Source organism: Meles meles, chromosome 19 (genome assembly GCF_922984935.1).
Source record: "Meles meles chromosome 19, mMelMel3.1 paternal haplotype, whole genome shotgun sequence".
Taxonomy (NCBI): Eukaryota; Metazoa; Chordata; class Mammalia; order Carnivora; family Mustelidae; genus Meles; species Meles meles.
In genome coordinates this window covers 35,062,393-35,081,967 of record NC_060084.1, presented here as the reverse complement: position 1 = coordinate 35,081,967, position 19,575 = coordinate 35,062,393, and the positions used below count along the sequence as shown (strand labels likewise).

The window sequence follows — 19,575 nt, the reverse complement described above, 5'->3', positions numbered from 1 at the left end:
TTATTTTCTAAGCTGCAGAAGTTCTAAATATAGGATGAAAGTCAGTGCTTACTTCCTAAATCATGTACATGTTTATACAGATCTCAGTTACAAACATGTACACTTGTTGGCCTCTCATTTTTCAAATTAATGAAGAAAAGGGCTCATATTTTGTTTTCTGAAAATACAGGTATATAAAATTTTGCACAAATTATTTTCCAGAAGTTTAAAGAATACCACATATATATGTGATATATTTTTATTTTTATGAAGGTGATATAGTATAGTGGCTTTATATGATACAGGACCAGCTATTAAACCAGTCTCACCTGCTGACTAACTGTGTGACCTTGGACAATTTAATTAATCTTTCTAAGCCTCACTTTCCTCATCTATTAAATAGTGATAATCATTTCTAACTCACAGTGGTCATATATGATAAAATGATAACATATGTAAAGCTCTAAAAATGTCTGACACATAAGAGCTAAATAAATATTATTGAAAAATAGCAATAAAAGAAAAATATATTTATCCCAAATAGTTTATTTTATAAGTAATATACTTTAAAGAGAATGGGAAAAATTCTATAAAGTCTGGAGAAAAACATTATATTTTCAACACTTTGGCTTATTACTATGCATAGGCTCCCTTATTATGTGTTTGCAGCCTTGTTGGATATTCACTTCTGCAGTCACTAACACTTATTTATACTATCAGTTATTTTTCACACTATTTCTATAAAATATTATCTTAAATATCTATATATTATTTTTTCATTTGGCTATATCAAGATTTCCTTTACTAAACACCTAATCATTTATATTCTAGAAGTTTATCCTAATAAGAGATGATTAAGATTTGAGGATTAGGGGCACCTGGGTGGCTCAGTTGGTTTTTTTTTTTTTTTTTTAAGATTTTATTTTATTTATTTGACAGAGAGATCACAAGTAGGCAGAGAGGCAGGCAGAGAGAGAGGAGGAAGCAGGCTCCTGCGGAGCAGAAAGCCCGACGCGGGGCTCGATCCCAGGACCCTGAGATCATGACCTGAGCCGAAGGCAGCGGCTTAATCCACTGAGCCACCCAGGCGCCCCTCAGTTGGTTTAATGTCTGCCTTTGACTTAGGTCATGATCTCAGGGTCCTGGGATAGAACCCCACCTCTGGTTCCCTGCTCAGCAAGGAGCCTGCTTCTCCTTTTCCTTCTGCCCACCGCCTCCCTGCACACCCCCTCGCCCCACTTGTGCTTGCTTTTTTCCTCTCAAATAAATAAATAAATAAAATCTTTTTAAAAAAAGGGATTTGATATTTAATACATCATTATAACATTTTTAAGACTACTGGTATGGCTAAATTGCTATTTCATTAAAAGGTCTCTAGTTAATGCTTTTCTGTTACTACATGAAATATTTTATATTCCATAGTGTTCATTAGCTAATGAAAATAAGACAAGGGATTATAAGATAAAACAATTTAAGTTTACAATTAAATAAAAATCATAAAAATGAAAATCACATCCCCCAATTTTTCCTTCCCTAAGATATACTTGACCCAAACATATTGTTTTAGACCTTTGCCCAGATTTGGGAGTCTTACTTATTAATTGAATGTGTCTGTATAAGCCATAAAACTACCCATAATTGTAACAGAGAGGAGTTGATTTCTTCTTATTTCACTGATAAAGTTAAAAATCTATGGTTTTATGTATTATATGTATACTTATATTTATCCTGTACCTTACATACATGATAGAATATTAAGAGAGAAGTATTAAGAGAATATTAAGATTGTTAAGAGTGTTTTCTTTAACTCCGTCATTTTGTAGAGCAGGAAATGTTTCAAAGAGAAGTGGTATGTCTAAGGACGCACAGGTACAGATCTGAAGCTGGAACCCAGGGGTACTGAAGTGTGGCCAGGTGAGCCATGTATACCATAGCTACATGATGGTGCACATAGTTATATGGTGGTATACATGGTGGGTACAGTGTGGTGAAAAATGTACACTTACTGCATGAGATTAAAGAATAAAACTACTTCAGTAACACTTATTAAAGATGATAAAGCAGACTTTATTCAGGACCACCATAGGAGGTATAGGGACCATTGCAATAGGATTTTACAATAACAGAAGAGAGACTTGGATCATTCTAAATACAGCTTGGGCAAGTAGGGAATTTATAGCTAAGGATCAGGGTAGGAGTCAGTGGATGGAAAATTACCAAGAGGAAATGTCACAGGGAAGGAGGATTCTGGCTAAACCAACCTAACAGGGTTCTTTGTTGAAGATAGGCCAGTGTTATCAGGTATCATCAGCTGAGGGATGGTGGAAGATGAGGAGCCTGATGAGAAATCAAGGATAATCAGATATCATTAGCAGCATTCTTGCTAAAACTGAATTTTACAAAGCATACAGCTGAGCCTAAGAGAAGTTTCAGGAGCCTGACTAAAGTTTGATCAAGCAAAGAATCATTGTTAATAGGGCTTTTATTACTAATGCCATTTTTTATATTCTCATCATTACTTAATTATGACTTAGATTAGTTGGAAGCAGCATGACTTACATTATTGCATCTCTCCCACACCAACAACTAGCATATAGCTAGGCCAACAAATAAATATTCATTTATCAGCCAATTACCTACCAGTAGGAATGTGAAACCACTATGTAGTTTCTGCCATGACTTTGCTTTCTCCTAAGTTGGAACATTTTTCATTTATTTTTGCTTTTTGAGTAGTCAAAGAGTTTGTATAAAATACTTCTTGTATAAACTTCTATAATTTCTATTGATTAAACATTATAGTTGGACTACTTTGCAGAAGATAAGATTTGAATTTGTGAAGAATTGGGAATGATGTAAAGGAAGCATTGGCCTCATTAAGGAGCCATTTAAATGTATTTTTAAAATTATATTCAGCATAGAAGAACTTAATTTGAATATTTGATGTGTTAAATTCCTTTTATCTCTGTGTATGTCTCTGATTAAGCCTGTCCCTGTACACATGCAAACCAGTGTTTTAATTTAGACAGTTTCTTTTTTTAAATTTGGAATATAGTTCCATTTTGAAAATTAGCCATATATTGAACTTTAATTTGGAATAGTTACAACTTTATTGTCCATTGCCTTTATTCAGATTGCATTATCCTGTTGTATACCATATTTCTTAAGAATAATATTGAATTTATCTTTGTGTACGGTGTAAGAGAATGGTCGAGTTTCATTCTTCTACATATAGCTGTCCAGTTTTCCCAGCACCATTTCAAAAGCTTCTGCACAGCAAAGGAAACAGTCAACAAAACAAAGAAGCAACCCATGGAATGGGAGAAGATATTTGCAAATGACAGTACAGACAAAAGGTTGATATCCAGAATCTATAAAGAACTCCTCAAACTCAACACACACAAAACAAAATATCAAAATATCAAAAAATTGGATAGAAGATATGAACAGATACTTTTCCAATGAAGACATACAAATGGCTATCAGACACATGAAAAAATGTTCATCATCACTAGCCATCAGGGAGATTCAAATTAAAACCACATTGAGATACCACCTGACACCAGTTAGAATGGCCAAAATTAGCAAGACAGGAAACAACATGTGTTGGAGAGGATGTGGAGAAAGGGGAACCCTCTTACCCTGTTGGTGGGAATGCAAGTTGGTGCAGCCGCTTTGGAGAACAGTGTGGAGATTCCTGAAGAAATTAAAAATAGAGCTTCCCTATGACCCTGCAATTGCACTGCTGGGTATTTACCCCAAAGATACAGATGTAATGAAAAGAAGGGCCATCTGTACCAATGTTTATAGCAGCAATGGCCATGGTCGCCAAACTGTGGAAAGAACCAAGATGCCCTTCAATGGACGAATAGATAAGGAAGATGTGGTCCATATACACGATGGAGTATTATGCCTCCATCAGAAAGGATGAATACCCAACTTTTGTAGCAACATGGACGGGACTGGAAGAGATTATGCTGAGTGAAATAAGTCAAGCAGAGAGAGCCAAGTATCATATGGTTTCACTTATTTGTGGAGCATAACAAAGAACATGGAGGACATGGGGAGATGGAGAGGAGAAGGGAGGTGTGGGAAATTGGAAGGGGAGGTGAACTATGAGAGACTATGGACTCTGAAAAACAACCTGAGGGTCTAGAAGGGGTGGGGGGTGAGAGGTTGGGGAAACAAGGTGGTGGGTATTAGTGAGGGCACGTGTTGCATGGAGCACTGGGTGTGGTGCAAAAACAATGAACACTGTTATGCTGAAAAGAAATTTAAAAAAAAAAGAATAATATTGAATTAAAAATGTCAGACTATAAGGCCTAAGAAATATATCTTTCAAAAATTACTTTCAGAAGCTAGTAGAAGACCATATTCCATTAATGCATATAATTTTCATATTATTTATTTTTAATAACCATTTTATTTATTTGAGAAATAAAGAATGAGAGAGAGAGAGAACATGAGAGGGGGAGAGGCAGAGGGAGAAGCAGACTCCCCACTGATCAGGGAGCCTGATGCGGGACTTGATCCTGGAACTGCAGGATCATGACCTGAGCCAAAGGCAGATGCGTAGCCAACTGAGCCACCCAGGAGCCCCTGGGTGATGGAGATAAATTTTAAGGGACACTGTGTCATGGTCAGATAAATGGACATTGATTGTGACTCTTCTAATAGTATTATTTACAGACTGAAGAAACTAATAAAATCAGCCCAAGAATATGTGAGTTCAATGTGGTAATGAACAATGAATAATACTCTGTAGCAGAGCGTGAGCCTTTTCATGCTGTACAAGGGCAAAATTGTTAAACCTGGAAGATAGAGTTTTAAGGTCTCAGAAGGGTCCAGAAACATAAAGATTAAAGCTAAATTAATGGATTCTAGAACATATTGACATCCTTGCCTCATCCTTGTCTTTTCTTCTGAATCCCAGAAGTCTAAGGAAAGCCCCCATGGTAGGCAGTAACCTACCTGAGGAAAAGCTCAACTTTTCCCCTCAACCTTTTACATGTTCTATATTGATATCCATTCTTTCTTCTATATTTCAGCCTTTTTCTCTCTACTTATTTTTTCTCCTGAATCTATAAACATGTTTGTCTCCTGACCAAAAAAACTAAAAAAAACTATTTCCTTGACTGCGTCTCTCTTAAGGACTTATCTTAACTTCCATTGTCTCCTTCTCTTTCAGACATTGTAGAAAAGTACTTGCCACTATCTCCCATTTCCTCAACTTCCAGTCACTGCTTACTTACACAGTTTAGATGCTTCTGTCATCACTCCACCAAAACCACTTGCAAAAGGTTTCTAATGATTTTCATTTTTTTTAATATTTATTTATTTTTTCAGCGTAACAGTATTCATTGTTTTTGCACAACACCCAGTGCTCCATGCAATACGTGCCCTCCCTACTACCCACCACCTGGTTCCCCCAACCTCCCACCCCCCACCCCTTCAAAACCCTCAGGTTGTTTTTCAGAGTCCATAGTCTCTAATGGTTTGCCTCCCCTTCCAATTTCCCTCAACTTCCTTCTCCTCTCCATCTCCCTATGTCCTCCATGTTATTTGTTATGCTCCACAAATAAGTGAGGTTTCTAATGATTTTCTAATTGATAGATCCAGTGATCTCTTTTCAGATTCAAGTCTGTTTGGCCTCCAAGATATTCAGCACCATTGAACATTCCCTCTTCCTTTTAAACTCTGTTAAAGTATAAAAGTAATCTTTCTTTTCTCTCTTCTTGTGTCACTACTTTTCCCCTTCCAAATCCAGTCCTGCCAATTCTATTTCCTAAATATTCTTGAAATCTTTCCACTTGCTCCTTCATTCTCACTGCTATAACCTACATCACCTTGTGTCCACTCTGCCCTCTGCAACCCATGTGTATATAGTAGTCATCATAATATAATTCTTGGGCGGAGCCTGGCCTATATAGTATGCTCAATATATGTATTTATTACATATACATATATGTAATAAATAGAATATATGTATTCTAAGAAATGTAAATTACATTGTCTTTTTCATGTTTGAAACCCTTTTTTTTTTTTTTTTTTTTTGACAGACAGAGATCACAAGTAGGCAGAGAGGCAGGCAGAGAGAGAGGAGGAAGCAGGCTCCCCGCTGAGCAGAGAGCCCGATGTGGGGCTCGATCCCAGGATCCTGGGATCATGACCTAAGCCGAAGGCGGAGGCTTTAACCCACTGAGCCACCAGGCTCCCCTGAAACCCTTTTAGTAGCTTTCATTTCACTTGGTTGAAAACCAAATGCCTCGTTGCCTTAGTAAGCACTGCTAGGCCTTAATTCCACCCCCATCTCTTATCATTCTTTTGCTTGCCTGTTATGTTCCAGACACTCTCCTCTCAGTTCCTCAAATCCTTCAAGGGTTTCAATCTCAGGGCCTTTGCACATGGTATTCCTTCTGCCTGACATGCTCATTTGTTTTTGAATTCAGTCTCAAATTTAATGACTCCCTGAAAAGAATTATTTTTTGGCCATCAATCTAAATTAGCTCCTATCTTCAGTCACTCTGTTATATTACCCTTTACATTTATCCAATTTATTGTTGTTTTTCATTATTTAGTTACCTATACATTTTATTTATTAATTGTCTATCTCTCCCAGACGGAAATGTAAGTTTCATGAGAGAAGGATTTTGTCTTATTTGTCTGACACATAACTGAAGAGAAATATTTACTAAATAAATTCACGAATAGCAAGTTTTTATCCTTTAAGAACCAACAGCTCAGATACCTTTTCTATAAAGTTCTCCTTAACTTTCTGAGTCTAAATTAGATGCTTCCTCTTTTGTCTTCAGAGCAACCATTAAGAGCATTGTATTTAGTATCCTACTGAACTACAAGAATAGTTTGCCTTCTCTGTGAAATGCGGAGTTCATGAAGAATAGGGGTAATGTTTCATCTGTCTTTCTGCCATTCCTAGTAACTGCCATGATGTCTGGACTAATGAATGAATAAGCAAACCGTCTAAGGTGGGAGCATTTCTAGTATACAACATTGTTGAATTGTGCTCTCAAGGGTATGGAAGGCATTTAGGTTTACTCTGCTTAGAGTGATGGTCTGGTGTCTCCCCTGTGTCAGGTCCTTTCTGAGAATCCACACTAGAAACAGTTTGGCCTCAACCAGTGAAGATAGCTATATATGGTTAAAGGCTTGCTGGATTCTAGAGCTTCCTGGATACTCTGTAGCTGTTTGATCTCTAAGCCAGCAGCCATAAATCTTGCCACAGTTTTTCCCTTGCACTGTCTTACTAGTCCAAGCTTCTTGTCCTTGGGGTATGCATAAAATACTGAAAGAGAAAGTAGCACAGGTTTTTGTACTCCTCTTCCTTTAAGACCACCCTTCTTAGGTGGCTGTCACGTTGGAATGACTGCATATGTGGCCTGTCCATTTCCACTTATAAGTAGAGTCACGTGCTTACCATTTCTCTAGTGTACTGACACGTTGCCTATATAACCAGTAAGATGAAGCAGTCTGACATATTAGAGAGAACTCTGGACCAAATCAGTCCCGAGTCCTGGATTTGGACTATTTCCTCTGGCTGGGCCCGAGTCTTCTTACCCATCAAGTGGATTACTGATTTTTTATCAAGGAAACCTATTTTTCACACAAAATCTTTGGCAGAATCTCAGCATATACAATAGTTCAGACTTTTGCTGCTGTATGTTAACTATCCTGGAATTAAAATAAAAAACTAGAGCAGCAACAACAAATACAACAAAGTTACGCTGCTCTGGCTTAAGTGAAGTCTTGCCACCCAGTCTCTCCCATAGACACTCTCACACCTTTTTCATTACCCTTTTCCCCAAGTTCCAGGTGATAAAAACAGCCCCTTCCATCTCTGACCTTTTCAGCTCAGACATCAGGGTACTCTACTCAGTACAAGCACCTAAAAGGGAAGACCAAAGCAAGTTGGCTTGCTCTGCTTGCTTCCTCCACACCCCCTCCCTGCCCCCATGATTCTAAAAAGATGGTTTCCTTTCATCTACCTTTTAGAGGCCTTTCATTGGTGGTAATCCAGGAACTGAAGCCCTTTGAAATGACAAAAACTCTGAGAGGGAAATGACCAGAGTTTTGGAAACTCTGCTTTTCCTCTTTTGCCTTTGCCTCCCCTGTCTCATTTCATTTTATCAGTCATTCCTGATGTGTTGCTATAAGTTTCCCATAATTTGTTCCTCCCCCTAGTTGTGATTAAAGCTGTGTGGACACCATGAGTCAGGCTTTCTCCATCTGGGCCCATGTAGCATTTTAGCATTGTTTCCAAGAAGTAGCAAGATCTTTGGCACTGTCATGTCTTTAAGATAAAAATATAGAAACATCCAGTTACAGCAAGTGCTTAGAAAGGAGGGAAAACAGTTTTACAAATCAATTCATTGTGACAAAGTGATGATCAGTATTCTCTTCCAAGATAATTGCAGTCATTGAAAGGCCTGCTGTCAAAAGACATTGCCTGATTTATTCATTCCGGCATTTGAACCTATGTGTCTGAGATCTGGGAATACTTTTTAAAAATTCATTTGTTTTCCTCTTAAGTAGAAAGCTTATATTATCATTAATGGGGCGTATAAATACAGGATCCTACAGGGCCGTTTCTTCCCTGGCCAGCTCTCCTCTTGAGCTGAGTTTAGCTCTTTAACCATGCTTGATATTGTTATTCCTCTGGTATTTCTACTTACCTTTTCTCTGCTTCCCTATTAATTTTCTCCATGTTGCTGCTTTGGCTTGGTTGGAAATGTCAGAACAAGATGCCAATGTGTTCCAGTCAGGATGTGCCTGTGTTCAAACTGCTGTATCCTGTTACTTGGCTCCTATAGGAAAAATACTGCGGGTGCAGTGTCTCCAGTTGGAATTGAGATGTATAAAGCATCTGCTTGGTTTCTTCAGCTAATGAGGTTTTGCTGAAAAATGAGTGTAATGAAAAAATGCTGGCTGTTGGCAGGACCTACTGATGAAGGCTAATGAGCATAAATGAGTTTCTGTAAGGCCCCAAAAACAGAGGCATGGAATGTTTCAAATGTACTACCCTTGAGGCAAGACTAGCCTTGGATGAGGTACGACCCATTTATTTGTTGGCTGCTTTTTTCTTTTCTTCTTTCTCTTCTCCCTTGCCCTTTTTTCAGTAAAAGACGCATTCAAGCCAGCCACAATAGATTATTTTAAGCAACATAGGGCATTTAAAAAATAAAACTACTGCACTGGGGTTCAATATGATGTTCCAAAAGGAAGAATTATGAATTCTATATACTTGTATACATTATTTATTAGAAGAGATAATTTTTTAATTTAATTGCCAAGAACTTCAGAATTATATTTTATCAAAAAGCAGATAAGAAAATGGGTTTTGTAGACAAACCTAGAGTTGAGTTTTTTTAAAAACCTGATCTAAAGTGGATGAAGAGTGGACTGTTGGGTCGCAAGGTTTTTGCTTGCCACTCTGCCCCCCATGATTTTATTTTTTGTGTCAACTGTATTGGGACACACAGCATCCCAATATTTGATCAAATGTTCTGGATGAGGGTGAGGGTATTTAGGGAGAAGACTAACATTTAAATCAGTAGACTGTGCAAGTCAGATTGCTTTCCCTCATCTGGGTGGGCTTTATCTATGAAAGCCTGAATAGAACAGAGAGGTGACTCTTCCCTGAGTAAGAGAGGATTTTCCCTGCCTGATGGCCTTGAACTGGGACATCAACTTTTTTCCTGCTTCTGGGTTTGAAATGGGTATTGAGCCTCCTGGCCTTCAGATGAACTATACCATCAACTCTCCTTGGTCTTCTACCTGCTGATTCAACCTGTGGGTCTGGGAACTTAGCAGACACTGTAATTGCCTGAACCAATTCTTTATAGTAAATCTTTTTCTGCCCTTAATTCACACATATACACCCTATCAGTTCTCCTTCTCTGGAGAGTCCTAATATAAACCACAACAGCAGTTTACATGCTGTGACATGTGCCATGCTGACTTTGTGACTTTGGACTTAGACATACCTGCAGTCAGGTTTAAGCTCTATCACGGGCTATACATAATGACTTTTGACAAATTATTTCACCTATTTCCTTATTGGTTTCCTGATCTTACAATATGGGAATTCTTGTGACGCTATATAACATAGAGCTTAAATAATGCATCTTTTTTTTTTTTTAAGTTTTTAAATTATGAATTTAATGTCTTTTTTTTTTTTCCATTTTATTTATTTTTTTCAGCGTAACAGTATTCATTCTTTTTGCACAACACCCAGTGCTCCATGCAAAACGTGCCCTCCCCATTACCCACCACCTGTTCCCCCAACCTCCCACCCCTGACCCTTCAAAACCCTCAGGTTGTTTTTCAGAGTCCATAGTCTCTTATGGTTTGCCTCCCCTCCCCAATGTCCATAGCCCGCTCCCCCTCTCCCAATCCCACCTCCCCCCAGCAACCCCCAGTTTGTTTTGTGAGATTAAGAGTCATTTATGGTTTGTCTCCCTCCCAATCCCATCTTGTTTCATTTATTCTTCTCCTATCCCCCTACCCCCCCATGTTGCTTCTCCATGTCCTCATATCAGGGAGATCATATGATAGTTGTCTTTCTCCGATTGACTTATTTCACTAAGCATGATACGCTCTAGTTCCATCCACGTCGTCGCAAATGGCAAGATTTCATTTCTTTTGTCTACAATAGCCAGACTATGGAAAGAACCTAGATGTCCATCAACAGATGAATGGATAAAGAAGATGTGGTATATATACACAATGGAATACTATGCAGCCATCTAAATAATGCATCTTTAACAGCAGGTTATTTCAAGATATTTTATTTTATTTATTTTATTTATTTATCAAGATATTTTAAATTTTGACATTCTAAACTACACTGCAAAATAAATATAATCAATAACATGATAATATAAATCTTACTAATAAATTCTTGTGTTATTTCCATTAATTACTTATGTAGTTGTACCTTGGAAATACTATGGTTTTGACTTCAGACTATTGCAATAAACCAAATATCTCAATAAAGCAAGTCAAATTAAGTTTTGGTTTCCCAGTGCATATAAAAGTTACGTTTATACTATACTATAGTCTGTTAATAGTATAATAGCATTATGTCTAAAACAATGAACATGGCTCAATTAAAAAAAATACTTTATTGCTAAAAAAAAATGATGACCAGCATTTGAACTTTTTAGCGAGTCATAATCTTCTTATTGATGGAAGGTCTTGCCTTGATCTTGATGGCTGCTGCCTAATTAAAGTGGTAGTTGCTGAAGGTTGGGGTGATATAGCTATTTCTTAAACTGAGACAATAATGAGGTTTGCCACATTGAGTGTCTCTTTCATAAATTATTTCTATGTAATGTATTTGGTAGAATTTTACCCACAATAGAACTTCTTTCAGAATTGGGATCAGTCCTCTCAAACCCTGCTGATGCTTTATCAATTAAGTTTATGTAACATTCTAAATTCTTTGTTGTCATTTTAATAGTCTTCATAGTATCTTCACCAGGAGTAGATTTCATTTCAAAAAACCACTTTCTTTTTTATCCATAAGAAGCAACTCCTCATCCATTAAAGTTTTGTCTTGAGATTACAGCAATTCAGTCACACCTCCAGGCTCCACTTCTAATTCTACTTCTCTTGCTCTTTCCACCACATCTGCTGATACTTCCTCCACTGAGGTCTTGAACCCCTCCAAGTTATCTTTGAGAATTGGAATTAGCTTCTTCCAAACTCCCGTTGATGTTGATATTTTGACCTCTTACCATGAATCATAAATGCTCTTGATGGCAACTAGTGTGGTGGATCTTTTCCAGAAGGTTTTCAATCTACTTTGCCCAGACCCCTCAGAGAATCCCTATTTGTGGCCTCTATAATCTTAACAAATGTATTCTTAAGTAAGACTTGAAGGTCGAAATTACTCTTTGATGGGCTGCAGAATGGATGTTGTGTTAGCAGACATGAAAACTTTAATTTCATTGTACATCTTCATCAGAGATCTTGGATGACCAGGTACACAGTCAATGAGCAGTTACATTTTGAAAGGAATCTTTTCTTCTGTGCTGTGGATCTCAACAATGAGCTTAAAATATTCAATAAACAATGTTGTAAATAGATGGGCTGTCATCGAGCTTTTGTTGTTCCATTTATAGAGCACAGGCAGAGTAGATTTAGCATAATTCTTAAGGACCCCAAGATTTTCAGAATGGTAAATGAACATTGGCTTCAGTTTAAAGTCATCAGTTGCATTAGCTTCTAACAAGAGTCAGCCTGTCATTTGAAGCCAAGCAATGGCTTCTCTCCAGGTTTGAAAGTTCTAGATGGCATTTTCCTCCAATAGAAGGCTGTTTTATCTACGTTGAAAATCTGTTGTTTGTTGTAGCCATCTTTACTAATTATCTTAGCTAGATCCTCCAGAAAACTCACTGCAGCTTCTACATCAGCACTTGCTGTTCACTTTGCACTTTGATGTAATAAAGATGGCTTCTTTCCTTAAACCTCATAAACCAATCTCGGCTAGCTTCAAACGTCTCCTGCAGCTTCTTCACCTTTCTCTGCCTTCATAGAATTGATGAGAGTTAGGGCCTTGCTCTGAATTAAGTTTTGGCGTAGGGAATGCTATGACTGGTTCAATCTATCTAAACCACGGAAACTTTCTCCATATCACCAATAAGGGTGTTTCACTTTCAGATCATGTGTATGTTCACTGGCATAGCACTTTTTATTGCCCTCAAGAACTTTTCCTTTGCCTCCACAACTTGACTAACTGGAGCCTAGTTCTCAGCCTGTCCTGGTTTTTGATATGCCTTCCTCACAGAACTTAATCATTTCTAGCTTTTGATTTAAAATGAGAAGCATGAGACTTCTTTTCACTTGCACACTTAGAGGCCATTATAGGGTTATTAATTGGCTGAATTTCAACGTTGTTGTGTCTTGGGAAATAGGGAAGCCTGAGGAGAGAGAGAGAGAATGGGCCAGTCGGTGTAAATGAGAACGCACACAACATTTGTCAGTTAAGTTAGCTAGCTTTTATGGGTAGGTTTATGGCACCCTAAAACAATTTTAATCATAACATTAAAGATCACTGATCACAGATCAGCATAACAAGTATAATAAAAATGAAAAAGTTTAAAATATTGTGAGAATTATCAAAATGTGACACAGAGACATGAGTAAGCAAATACTGTTGGAAAAATGATGCCAATAGTCTTACCCAATGTAGGGTTGCCACAAACCTTCAATTCGTAAAAAACTTAATCATCTGCAAAATGCAGTAAAGGGAACTGCAATAAAATGAGATATGCCTATAAAAGGACATCTGTGCATCTTTCTGTGCTTTCTCCTAGAAAATATTCAAACTTTTTACTGACCCCTCTCAAAATTGAATCCTACTGATTTTTTCTGATAAGTGTCTTCTAGTGACCCAAATAATCCAGTGATAGGAATGCCTATGAATGATTTAGGTTAAGTGCCTGTTCTGCTCTTATAAGCAAAATTGAAACCTGATAATTAATGATTCCACTATGTAGAATCCACCATAACCCTGTCCAGAGATTTGTTGCAAACGTTGACTAGCCTTAAATGATAAAAGATGTGTAAAGATGACATGAATAAGAAGGTACATTTATAAAAGGGAATACCAAGGAGTTATAACAAAAAATGAGGTTGTGTTCTATATACTAATATATAAAAAGTGCATCACGATCTGTAATTACTGAGTGGGAAAGTAGCTGATAGTATGCTGCTTTTCATCTAAAAGTATGAGAAGATAAGAATGTAAATGTTTGCTTTTCTAGGTAAACTCTGGCAAGGGGCATTAAATAATCCTAGCAGTTACGTTGTTGGTAGACAGTGGGGAATTGGCTGGATGCTGGGGCCACAGGTAGGAAGGAGAGACACTTCATTGAAAACTTGAATAATTTTGAAATTTTGAACCATATGAATTATCTATTTAAAAAATTAAATTGAAAGAAGAAAAGGGGAAGGAAACCATCAAGGCACATTCACATTAAAGTTTCTCTGTATAACCTTTGAAAGTTGTATTACACTGTTTTATTTATAGTTCCCAGCTGCAAATCTCCTAGCTTTGCTGCTTTGACCTGATTTGGGTAATTTAAAAACTAGAATCTAGACAGATGTACCTGCAGTGTTTTAATTACCGTAGTTTTAAATTTTTAGCAAGATGAGTTACAGTGTTAATACAGGTAGTGCCTATCTTATGGGCAACTTATGCTATAAAAATTCCTCTTCTACTACTGTACACTTAAACATGGTGAAGATGCTAAATTTTGTGTTACGTGGTTTTTATCAGAGTAAAAAAAAATTTTTTTAAAAGATTTATTTATTTATTTGACAGACAGAGATCACAAGTAGGCAGAGAGGCAGGCAGAGAGAGAGGAGGAAGCAGGCTCCCTGCCGAGCAGAGAGCCCGATGTGGGGCTCGATCCCAGAACCCTGGGATCATGACCTGAGCCGAAGGCAGAGGCATTAACCCACTGAGCCACCCAGGCGCCCCCAGAGTAAAAAATTTTTTTAAAACCTGACTTGATTCATTTGTAAAAACGGAAGTTTTAAATCAGAATATTTCTAACCATAGGTTGTTGATCCTCAGTCATGTGATTAAGATGACCTGTGTACATCCTTTGATTGTTTATATAAATATGTGTACACTAAATTATGATTATTTTCCTTTGTTAAAAATATACTGTTTGTATTTGCAAACATCTGTTTTGTATATTCAAGGGATAGTTTATATATTGTTAATAAATATAAACAACAGTACTTTAAAAACAAGATTTTTCTTTCAGACCACCAAATGAGCACCAACTGTCTTTATTTTAATATAAGGTATTGTATACAAGCGAGGTAAGAAAAGTGAGGGGCCCCTCAAGGGGTGCACTCTGTAGTTCATTCTGTACAGGCCACGTATAAGCGTGCAAAAAGCCTTTCAGTGAGACAATATGAGTATTGTCAAGTAACTCATACAGACATTACCTGCTTTTGCTGATAGGGGACAGAAGATATCTGGACACCCTGATGTTTGGTGAGTTTATGGAGGAGACTATGTTGAAAGAGTGGGTCAGGATCTGGATAGACAGGAACAAAGGAGCAGTTAAAATGTTGACGTATAGAAGGACAATAGAAACTTGAGATGGACAGGCGTGAACTGTTTTTAGTGGCGTGCTCTTAGGCAAACAGATGGGAGGTAAACAGGGAACCATAGGTAGTGGTTACATTGTAAAGGTCGTTTGGAAGTTGGACCTTTATTTGGGAAACACTGGTTTTAGAGTAAGAAGTGATATCCTAAACATTACATAAATATATGTTTACTCACCCTCTTTCCTCCCTTGTCTTCATTCATTCAACAAGTATTTTTTGACCGCTTCTGTTATGTAAATCACTGACATAAGAAAATTAACCTGACTATAAAATACAGAAGATGGGGAGATGCAGGTATGAAGCAGGAATTTGAGGAAGCATATTACAATCAGTCAGAATTATGGTTCTATTTCTGGGGTTGATGAGAAGGCTAATGTTTTTTGAACACTTAAGAGGATATGTCAGACACTGTGTTAAATGCTTCTATGTGCTCTGTATTATCCTCATAATCCTATGAAATAGATACTTTTATTATTCCATTTTACCAGTGAAGAAAGGGAGGCTTAGCAAGGAATACTGACAGAGAATGGCAGAATAAATAGTATAGATATCATGTGTTTAGCAGATCAGTTTGTAAATGTATTACATGCCCTCTTTTGTTTGATTTTTCCCCTCCATTTTAGGCAGCTTACATATCATTATTCCCACTTTACAGATAAACACATAATTGAGAAACTTTCTTGAGCAGTCATTCATCAAATAGTAGGCACCAGCTATGTGCTTAGGTACTGTTTTAGGCAATGGGGACATAGCAGTGGAGACAATAGATTAAGGTTCCTGTCCTCAGGGAGTTACTTTCTGATGGGAATGAATAACATTGAACATTTAAGTAAATAATGCAATATAATTTCTGGAGCTGATAAATACTAAGAAGTAGACAAAATAAGATAAAATGATAGAGAGAGGCTGGCTGTGGTAGAGAGAGAAGACCTTTCTGAGGAAGGAATAATGGTTGAGACCTGCATAACAAGAAGGCATTCACAAAATAATTGGAAAGGAAAAACATTCCAAACAGAAGTTCTGCAAGTGCAAAGGCCCTGTGATAGAAACACAGCTGGCTTGTTCAAGGGACAAACAGAATCCATTGGGGCTAAAACATGGTAAAGGAAGGGAGGGAGAATGAGAAAGAAGAGGTAGGCTAGAGCTAGATCATGCAAGCCATGGTAGGCCATAGTAAGCAGTTTGGTTCATATTCTGTGGGCAAAAGGAAACCACTGGAGAGTTATAACAGAGTATGTATGTATGTTTGCATGGGAGTAGGATGGAATGAGGTGGTGGTGAAATGGTATGATTTACACTTTTTGAAAAAAAAATCCTCATTGCTGTTTGCAGAATGGACTGCTGTGAATGGTGGGGTAAGACTGAGGTAGTTACAACTGTTTTATTGACCAAGTGAAAGATATGGCAACTTTGAGTAGGGTGGTCGCAGCAGTGAAGGTGGAGAGAGGTGGTGTGTTTGAGACATGCTTTAGAGGTAGGACCAATATGACTGGTGAATTAGTAGCACCTTAGAGAGGCAGATACTATAATGTTTAAGAGATAGATGAGACTGCCCAGATTTGGATTCCCCCTTTGCCACTTGTTATCTGTTGATGTTAGCTCAATTTATTTTAACAACTCCATGCCTCAGTTGTCTCATTAGTAAATAAGAATAATAGTTACCTACCTAGTATGGGTGTTATGATGATGGTTACATGGTGCTTAATAACTTATCTTTTTGTTGTTGTTGTTGTCAGGAGGTTTGAAGGAAAAAGTAGTCAAGAATGATTTACACGTGTTTGGCCAGATCAAATGAGCACATAGTGTGAGACCTTAAAGAAATAAATACTTTGATGATGAGTGGTTTTAGGGATGGAATTCAGTGGTTCAGTCTTGTTCATGGCAAGTTGAAGGCATCTATTAGATGACCTGGATCATGCAGGATCAAGTGATAAGATTGGATTTGTATGTGGATCTTTCCATTTTAGCATCTGCCCCTTTTCCATCTCTGAGAGGCAGAATAACTGAGTGAGTATGAGCAAAGATGCTGCCATCAAGTTGCCTGTGTCTGAATTCTAGCTTTGCTGTTAGCTAGCTCCATATCCTTGGATAAGTTACTTAAGCTTTCTTTGCCTCAGTTTTTTTAATCTGGAAAATGGAAATAATGGTTTGTTAGAACAGTGCCTTGCACATAGACTGTTGATTATTTCGTGAAGTGTTTGTTGCTGTGGTTAGTACTTTCCAATCCTGAATACTGCTACAGAAATGAAAAGAAGATTCAAGAAAAGAAGATTCGTACTTTATGAGGGAAAGATTAACAGGATTTTGGTGACAAACTGGATATGGAGGATAAAAAACAGGAGTGAAAGGTGATTCTGACATTCTGAGCTAGAGGAGCCTGTTTAGGATGGAGGTAGGGTTGGTGAGGTGTTGAGTTCTGGAACTTTTAACTTTGGAAATAGCCAGGAGAAAATGTCCAGGAAGTTAAAAATATGGGCACTAGAACTCAAGAGAAAGCTCAGGACTAGAAATATAAATATGAAATGATCGGCTTAGAGGTCATAATTTTAACTCCCCGAGTAATTGAGTTTGGTGAGAGAGACAAAGAAAGAGAAAGAAATTCAATGAGTAGAAACCAAGGACTTAAGTATGAGGTTTTCAATCTCTAAAGGCAAAGTAGGTTAGATGGCAGAATGCAGAATTATAGAGGCAAGAAAGGTAAAAAGATAGCTATAGTCTGTGTTTGAGAATAGAAGGAGAGAAAATTAGAAAGTGGTAACTTACCTGAGGATTTCTTTTAAAAGACGTTTGGAATTCTTTGGAGGAAGACCTAGCCATATAAAAATGGAGTAATAGACGGTCTTCATGTCTTAGAATGGTAGAAGCCTAGGGTGAGCTAGGTATTAAAGCAAACCTCAACAAGGAAGAGAGGAGCAGGTGTTCTAGGATAGGTGTAAAAATAGTAAATACAACTGCAGTAAGTATTAGTGTCTTTATTTTTGTTAGGTGTCAATACTGTGCCTAGCACTTTGTTCCCTCCCTAAATCCTCAGCAATTCTCCGAGATAAGGACAGTTGTTACGATTATATGGGTGAGACCCCCCATGCTGAATTCCTTCTGGGGTAGAAGTGGGGTGCAGTGTCCCAGTTGGGCTATGGCTGAAATGCTGAGTTTTTACAATGAAAAAAATTCTTCAGCCATCTAATAGTCCCCTAACTATAATATTTATTATAATTCAACATGTGTAGTGGGCATTTTAGATCTGAGTACTCTGTCATACCAGTGGAAACAATATTATCCTAAAAGGTCTGTGATTAAAAAAAAAGATACCAATTTGCCAATCCTAATCTATAAAATTCCTTATCTATTGTTATTGAAATGTTATCTGCATTCTTGTATATGTATTCACTTGCTTTTTATTTAAGAATCCCTAATTGTCCTGAAGATTATGGGTAATTTGCCCACTCTAAGGTTACTTCTTTTGATGAAGTAAATACTAGATTTCGTCTGAGAGAAATAGGCTTAATGTATTCATTTGGTGTTAGAGATCTTGATGAGACTGTGAATAATTAATTTTTTTTCTCTTCCTCATGAGTAACATTAACTTTTAAGGTCTTTATCAAATAAAAATAGAATTTATGGCATTTTTAATGTGTATTTATTTTTGTTGGGTTGTTATATCGTATTTTCTCTTATATATTCATTTAAATCACATGGAAGTCTTGCCAAAATGGCATTTTCACGATGATTCTGGGAACCATCCTTTTGAATGTATGATATTTACTGCTGATATATGTATTCTGGTGTTTCTTGCTTTCCATCATACATAAATTCTAGTGACATATTGAATACCATAGAGGGGAACTGACTGATGGTAAATCAGACATTTTACAACATACTATTGGGAATGTTGGATTCATTACTATGAAGAAATTACATTTGATCAGTATTTTCAGAGCTTCTTAATACTGTAATTTATTGATGCTTCTTAATGTCCTCTGTTAATTAATACAGGCTCAAAATTGGGTTCATTTTAACAATGTGTAATATATGCTATAGTGAATTGTTTCCACACATGCACAAAAAGAGTAACAAATATCCAACAGTATCTTTGGTTAGAACTATTAAGCCCAACAGCTTGTATTTAATGAACACAGTGTTAATTACATAATCAACTGGATAGTTCATTCTCTACTATAGGAACTATATATTAGAATAAAGCTATTTTGATATATATGGTGCCAAAGGAAAATTGGCTAACAAGAAAGAGAATAGCCTTATATGTGGTTAAGATGTCAAATGAACAATTTTAACTCACAGTCATTTTACAGAGAATGCATAAGTTGGGTTTTTATTTTTAGTTCCTTCTCTTCCCTTCAGAGTTAAATGATGGAAAATAACTCTCAGTCCCAAAACTACTCTTATGCATCATTTAAAATAGGTCTGACAGGCTAGCCCCTCTGGTAAGGG

The 19,575-nt window shown here is 37.1% G+C and overlaps 1 protein-coding gene across 3 annotated transcripts in view; it reads left to right on the top strand.

Moving 5' to 3' along the window:
• PHKB (phosphorylase kinase regulatory subunit beta) overlaps positions 1-19,575 on the top strand; it is a 249,812-nt gene that overhangs the window by 178,703 nt on the left and 51,534 nt on the right. The window lies entirely within an intron of this gene.